The sequence below is a fragment of the Crinia signifera genome, chromosome 8, assembly GCF_055691185.1.
Source record: "Crinia signifera chromosome 8, ASM5569118v1, whole genome shotgun sequence".
NCBI lineage: Eukaryota > Metazoa > Chordata > Amphibia > Anura > Myobatrachidae > Crinia > Crinia signifera.
This window is the reverse complement of record NC_139224.1, coordinates 8,952,351-8,960,022: the sequence shown is the minus strand read 5'-3', so window position 1 is coordinate 8,960,022 and position 7,672 is coordinate 8,952,351.

Sequence of the window (7,672 nt, the reverse complement as noted above, 5' to 3'; positions counted from 1 at the left end):
TCAGCCACAAATGGACTAATGGGTGGTCCTGTGCACCCCCGGACCACCCCCTAGATTCGCCTATGGTTAGGAGTACAGATGACCCTCAATCATCAATGATTAGAAAGCATCAATGGTGTTCACCCGATGGTAGATCGTTTTACAATCACTGGTATATATTTTCCAAAATCCAATGGTTTCAATATTCCATTGGCACTGCAATGTAGAGTAGCTCCGATTCCGCTGTGTGACTCGACCATGCAGACCATTTTACTTCAAATGCCTCTTTATTGTGCATCTTGAACATGGGTCTTCAAACTGCGGCCCTCCAGATGTTGTGAAACTACATATTCTAGCATGCATTGCCACATTTTTTTCCTATAAGAGCATGCAAAAACTGTCAGGGCATGCTGGGACATGTAGTTCCACAACATCTGGATGGCCACTGTTTGAAGACCCATGATCTTGAAACAACCACACCACTTTTTTTTTCAGAGATTCCTGTATTTCAGTTGAAGTTATTTGTGGATTTTTCTTTGCATCTCGAACAATTTTCCTGGGAGTTGTGACTGAAATTTTTGTTGGTCTACCTGACGGTGATTTAGTTTCCACAGAATCCCTCATTTTCCACTTCTTAATTAGAGTTTGAACACTGCTGATTGGCATTCTCAATTGCTTGGATATCTTTTTATATCCCTTTCTTGTTTTATACAGTTCAATTACCTTTTCCCGCAGATCCTTTGACAATTCTTTTGCTTTCCCCATGACTCAGAATCCAGGCACGTCCTGCAGCACTGGATGAAAGATGCAAGGGTCTTTTAGGAGACCAGAAACTCACTGGCCTTTTATACACACACCCTCATTACAAGCAAACAGATCCCAGGTGAGGATGGTTATCTTTAGTAGCCATTCAAACCCATTTGTGTCAACTTGTGTGCATGTTATTAGGCCAAAATCTCCAGGGTAACTTTTGATCAGGGACATTTGGGTAGTTTCTGTTTCTGATTTCAAAAGAGTAAACACAGTTGTTTGACAATAAATGGCTTCACCCAACCACTAACCACGAGTGTCAGAAAAGTTTGTGAGTTATGATTCATATTCTCTGACAAATGGCCAGAAAATCACACATTCTGCCAGGGTGTGTAACCTTATGAGCGCAACTGTAAATAAAGGATAATCGTAAGAAGAGAAAAGTCAGTCATGTAGGTGCAGTTATTATCCCATCATCAGGAGTAAATGAGCCATATCATTATTCTGGAACAATCCTAAATATTATCCTGGTCACTGTGCCGTGTGGCTGGTGCCAGCGGTATCCGCGCCCTGAGGACAGGCGGCACATTGGGGCATACCTCTCAGCTGGAAAGTATGTTCTTACAGGGACCTGGTATCACAGGAATGGCTTCCCTCCGGCATGTGTCACTGGCTTCCCTACCTACAAAGAACTTTCCACAACAATCCTACATGTTGTGCAGTCTCCACACACACAGATCCCCATGAGAGGCGTCGCAGTGTTTGGTATATTTCCACTAATACCAACAGGGAGATGTTTCAAAACTTGGAGAGAGATAAAATACCGACCAATACAGCCTGTAACAGTGGCGCCGATAGTGGGCTTATCCCAATCTTTTCTTTTTCTTTTTCAGCCTGTAACACGGCAATTATACCGCTGTGACAGTGATGTCCCGGTACATGCTGCTGTCAGTGAGGTGGGGATGTGCTGCTGTCAGTGAGGCGGGGATGTGCTGCTGTCAGTGAGGCAGTGATGTGCTGCTGTCAGTGAGGCGGGGATGTGCTGCCATCAGTGAGGCGGAGATGTGCTGCTGTCAGTGAGGCGGGGATGTGCTGCTGTCAGTGAGGCAGCGATATGCTGCTGTCAGTGAGCTGGGGATGTGCTGCCGTCAGTGAGGTGGGGATGTGCTGCTGTCAGTGAGGCGGGGATGTGCTGCTGTCAGTGAGGCGGGGATGTGCTGCTGTCAGTGAGTCTGGGATATGCTGCTGTCCAGGGCTGGCAACAGGAATCTTGAGGCCCTGTACACTTATATTTCTGCCCTGCACCCCCCCCCCAAGTAATCATGTATCTGGCTACACTACACACTACAGTACCTGGCTCTCTCTCTGAGCTCCAGGCAGCTCCTTGCCTCCTTGGACCCAGGTTGCTGTGCAGTGTGAACGAGTAACCCTGTTTTTTTTCCCTTTGGTGGTTGCTACTTTCTACTTGTTGCACCTCCAAATGTTTTTATAATGGGTGAAATCAGCAGATAGAAGGGAAGGGACAAAAGGTGAATGATGGGTATTTCCTCCAATGGCGCCTAAAAAAGAGGAAAGATAGGTCCCTATATATGGGCGGACGATCCTCTTCTCCAAATTTAAGAAATCATACAGCAACATCATCATACAGAAATCATACAGCAACAGAAACTATAGGTTCCTCTTCCATATCCAGCGTATCTTCTCCAAATGAACCAACTATTTTTGCAAATGGGATCTCTTTAGGAACCAGGATAACAGGGTATTTGCAATTACTAACATCAGCACAAATGGATACCCAGGATAATAGCAAATAGTATATGGTGCAATACCATTTTATTCACATAAAACAACATGACTGATAAAAGTGAAGGGGAACAGCAGACAAAAATGTCCCTTTAACGATGTTGGTGGGGAACTTGAAGTGAATCAGTTCTTCACATGACAATGGAAGAGGAACGTATAGTTGCTGTATGATTTCTTACATTTGGAGAAGAGGGCCGTCCCCCCATATATAGGGACGTATCTTTCCTGTTATTTAGGCGCCATTGGATGGAATACCCATCATTCACCTTTTGTCTTTATTTGTTTGTGGTGTAGGGTCACCATTGTTTGGGTTTTTCCCGACATAGGCTGCCGGGTGCACCAAGGACTTTTTGTCACCTTAATTGCCAGAAGGGAAGTGACACTATGAAGATATACATGTTCCTTTTTGTAGTTTTTTTCTATAGCAAGCACCACTGTGGCGCAGTATGCAGCATTATGGGCCAGATTCTGAGTCTGAGCTGTGGAGATGTTGGGCACAGTGGTGTGGCGTGATATAGCAGGCACCACTGTGGCGCAGTATACAGCACTATGGGCCGTATTCTGAGTCTGAGCTGTGGAGATGTTGGGTGCAGTGGAGTGGTGTGATATAGCAAGCACCACTATGGCGCAGTATACAGCACTATGGGCCAGATTCTGAGCTAAGGAGATGTTGGACACAGGGGAGTGGTATATATAGCAGGCACCACTGTGGCACAGTATACAGCACTATGGGCCAGATTCTGAGTCTGAGCTGTGGAGATGTTAGACGCAGGGAAGTAGTGTGATATAGCAGGCACCACTGTGGCGCAGTATGTGCCTGATTCTGAGTCTGACCTGTGGAGATGTAGGGTGCAGTGGTGTGGCGTGATATAGCAGGCACCACTGTGGCGCAGTATACAGCACTATGGGCAGGATTCTGAGTCTGACCTGTGGAGATGTTGTGTGCAGTGGTGTGGTGCGATAAAAAAGTCACCATTGTGGCACAGTATACAGCACTATGGGCCTGATTCTGTGTCTGACCTGTGGAGATGTTGGGCACAGTGGTGTGATGTGATATAGCAGGCACCACTGTGGTGCAGTATACAGCCTTATGGGCATGATTCTGAGTCTGAGCTGTGGAGATGTTGGGCACAGAGGTGTGACATGATATAGCAGGCACCACTGTGGTGCAGTATACAGCACTATGGGCCAGATTCTGAGTCTGAGCTGTGGAGATGTTGGGCACAGAGGTGTGGCATGATATAGCAGCCACCACTGTGGTGCAGTATACAGCACTATGGGCCTGATTCTGACCTGTGGAGATGTTGGGCGCAGTGGTGTGATATAGCAGGCACCACTGTGGCGCAGTATACAGCACTATGGGCCTGATTCTGAGTCTGAGCTGTGGAGATGTTGGGTGCAGTGGAGTGGTGTGATATAGCAGGCACCACTGTGGCACAGTATACAGCACTATGGGCCTGATTCTGAGTCTGAGCTGTGGAGATGTTGGGTGCAGTGGTGTGGTGTGATATAGCAGGCACCACTGTGGCGCAGTATACAGCACTATGGGCCGGATTCTGAGTCTGAGCTGTGGAGATGTTGGGTGCAGTGGAGTGGTGTGATATAGCAGGCACCACTATGGCACAGTATACAGCACTATGGGCCAGATTCTGAGCTAAGGAGATGTTGGACACAGGGGAGTGGTATATATAGCAGGCACCACTGTGGCACAGTATACAGCACTATGGGCCAGATTCTGAGTCTGAGCTGTGGAGATGTTAGACGCAGGGAAGTAGTGTGATATAGCAGGTACCACTGTGGCGCAGTATGTGCCTGATTCTGAGTCTGACCTGTGGAGATGTTGGGTGCAGTGGTGTGGCGTGATATAGCAGGCACCACTGTGGCGCAGTATACAGCACTATGGGCCTGATTCTGTGTCTGACCTGTGGAGATGTTGGGCACAGTGGTGTGATGTGATATAGCAGGCACCACTGTGGGGCAGTATACAGCCTTATGGGCATGATTCTGAGTCTGAGCTGTGGAGATGTTGGGCACAGAGGTGTGACATGATATAGCAGGCACCACTGTGGTGCAGTATACAGCACTATGGGCCAGATTCTGAGTCTGAGCTGTGGAGATGTTGGGCACAGAGGTGTGGCATGATATAGCAGGCACCACTGTGGTGCAGTATACAGCACTATGGGCTGGATTCTGAGTCTGAGCTGTGGAGATGTTGGGTGCAGTGGTGTGGTGTGATATAGCAGGCACCACTGTGGCGCAGTATACAGCTCTATGGGCCTGATTCTGAGTCTGAGATGTGGAGATGTTGGGTGCAGTGGTGTGGTGTGATATAGCAGGCACCACTGCGGCGCAGTATACAGTAGTATGGGCCTGATTCTGAGTCTGAGCTGTGGAGATGTTGGGTGCAGTGGTGTGGTGTGATATAGCAGGCACCACTGTGGCGCAGTATACAGCACTATGGGCCGTATTCTGAGTCTGAGCTGTGGAGATGTTGGGTGCAGTGGTGTGGTGTGATATAGCAGGCACCACTGTGGCACAGTATACAGCACTATGGGCCTGATTCTGAGTCTGACCTGTGGAGATGTTGGGCACAGTGGAGTGGCATGATATAGCAGGCACCACTGTGGCACAGTATACAGCACTATGGGCCTGATTCTGAGTCTGAGCTGTGGAGATGTTGGGCGCAGTGGTGTGATATAGCAGGCACCACTGTGGTGCAGTACACAGCACTATGGGCCGGATTCTGAGTCTGAGCTGTGGATATGTTGGGTGCAGTGGAGTGGTGTGATATAGCAGGCACCACTGTGGCACAGTATACAGCACTATGGGCATGATTCTGAGTCTGAGCTGTGGAGATGTTGGGCACAGTGGTGTGGCATGATATAGCAGGCACCACTGTGGCACAGTATACAGCAGTATGGGCCGGATTCTGAGCTGTGGAGATGTTGGGTGCAGTGGTGTGTTATGATATAGCAGGCACCACTGTGGCACAGTATACAGCACTATGGGCCTGATTCTGACCTGTGGAGATGTTGGGCGCAGTGGAGTGATGTTGCACATACATCATAATGGTGTTTGTACAGAGTCAGACGCACACACACAGTCATATGTTAGAATGTGTTGGACATTACTAGGCAGATACAGGGGGTTGGCTGATCAGATGCAGTGGTAATGTAGTATGGGTGTGTTGCGTACAGAGACACTGAGTTGCTCACATTACTTGCCATACTCAGGTGGATAATCTGCACCCAGTATACAACTGATGAACATTTCAATGGTGCATCCAATGGTGGCATCTAAAGAGGTGCAAAGTATGATTGCAGCATCTGCTATAGTGTGGCCAGGATAGGTGGAATCCCGGGATTTGGCCCTAGAATTGCTGGGATTTGAATCCCGGGATTTCGGGATTAGACCAATGCCAGGAAGCGTCTGAGCACCCGCTCTGATTATACCCAGCTGCTCCTGTCTCTGGCTTTGTGGCCCGGCGCAGCGTGATCTGGGAAGGGCTGTGTAGCAGCAATAGTCTAAAGTTGCAGACACAACCAGGGCTGCCGAGTGGGGGGGCGGCGGGTACTAATTACCCGGGCTTGCTGGAGGGGCCCGGCGGTGGCCCTGGTCTGCCCCCTCCTCTCAGGCAGCAGCACACACCTCTACAGCATGTGCTGTGCTGTAGGTGTGTGTTGTTGCTGAGGTGGGGGTGGTGGGGGGGAATAACACTCCCCCCTCGACTTTTTTCACTCGCCTCAAACATTTTGGTGGCCTAATTGCGGGAGGTGACCACGCCTCCTGAGATTAGGCCACCCCCCAAAAAAATGTTACCGGAGCCCAGCATACCTCTCGGCGACCCTGGACACAACTGCGGTGAAAGACACAAGGAAGGCTGCAACTGTGTCCAAGAATTAGACCCCATGCCTTAAAACAATTTAATGATGGTAATAGAAATGCTCGCCAGAGAGGGAGTGTCGGAGGGGGAGTGGTGTTGCGGAATGCTGCAGTCGCAAGCCACGCCCCCGTTTTTTTGTAACTATGTGGGCATGGCCAGCCCTGTTAGTTGCTGCCCTGATGCCACAGCCCCTCTGCTCTTCAGAACAGAAGCAGTGTGCATGCTCCAAATTGCCCCCTCCCCTCCGCCGCGGGATACTGCTGGCCCCTAGTGGTTCGCGGGACAATTCCCCAAAAACAGGACTGTGCCGTGAAAATTGGGAGGCATGGGTCCTATGAGGATGTATCGTGCTACGCTCAACAGACCCCACCCCCTTAAGCCCCGCCCTGTTTAGAGCTGCTAACAGAAATTCCCCAGGCAGGTTCCCAATCCGCCCCAGACTTTCATGAAGAATTTGGGAGATTATTTATATGGATTTCTTTACAAGGATATTCTGAGTCCTTCCCATCAGGTATCCCGGCTCTTCTCCTATATGTCCTGAATCCTGACCTCCATTCCTGAGGCCGGTTCTCTTCCCCTGGCAGAATGCACCCAGAGCGGGGTTAGGCACAGGAGCGTTCTCTGTATATTCCCTGTGTAATCTGTGTATTTGGCAGGGAGATGACGGGGTCAGATGTTTAAGCCTCACATGCAGGCTGAGTCCCTGTGTTATAGGATTACTTTCTCAGATCACGTACAAGCCCTGAACTGCAGTTTCTGCCTTGCCCCGGTCACATTACAGATGTGCCTCCAATCACTGCCTTTCCATGCAGTTCATCAGTAGGGCCCAGTCAAGGGATTTGTAGGGGTCCTGAGATCACCCCAATCACCTACACTGTGGGTATGAGCAGTATGGGGGCATCATTTGCATTGTACCTGTAGATGTGGTCTGTCGTCCCTCTTACACCCCTCTCTGCTGTACTTTGTGCTGAAATGATAGTGCCAGCAATTATTGCACATACTAGATGCCCCGTAATCCCTGGGCCCCTGCTAATCTCCAGGACCCATGCAGTGGTGACTGTTCCTTCACTACCTTTTTTTGTAATCAAGGCATATCTCATAGCTCCCAATTGTCCCGAGTATAGCGGGACAGTTCTGCTTATTGGAGACTTCCCCTCTGTCCCTTCAGCAGGTGTCAGTGTCTCGCAGGCAGGGGCAGTTGGGGGGGGGGGCGGGGGTAGGGGGGGGGGGGCAGATCACTATTGATTGCTGAAGAAA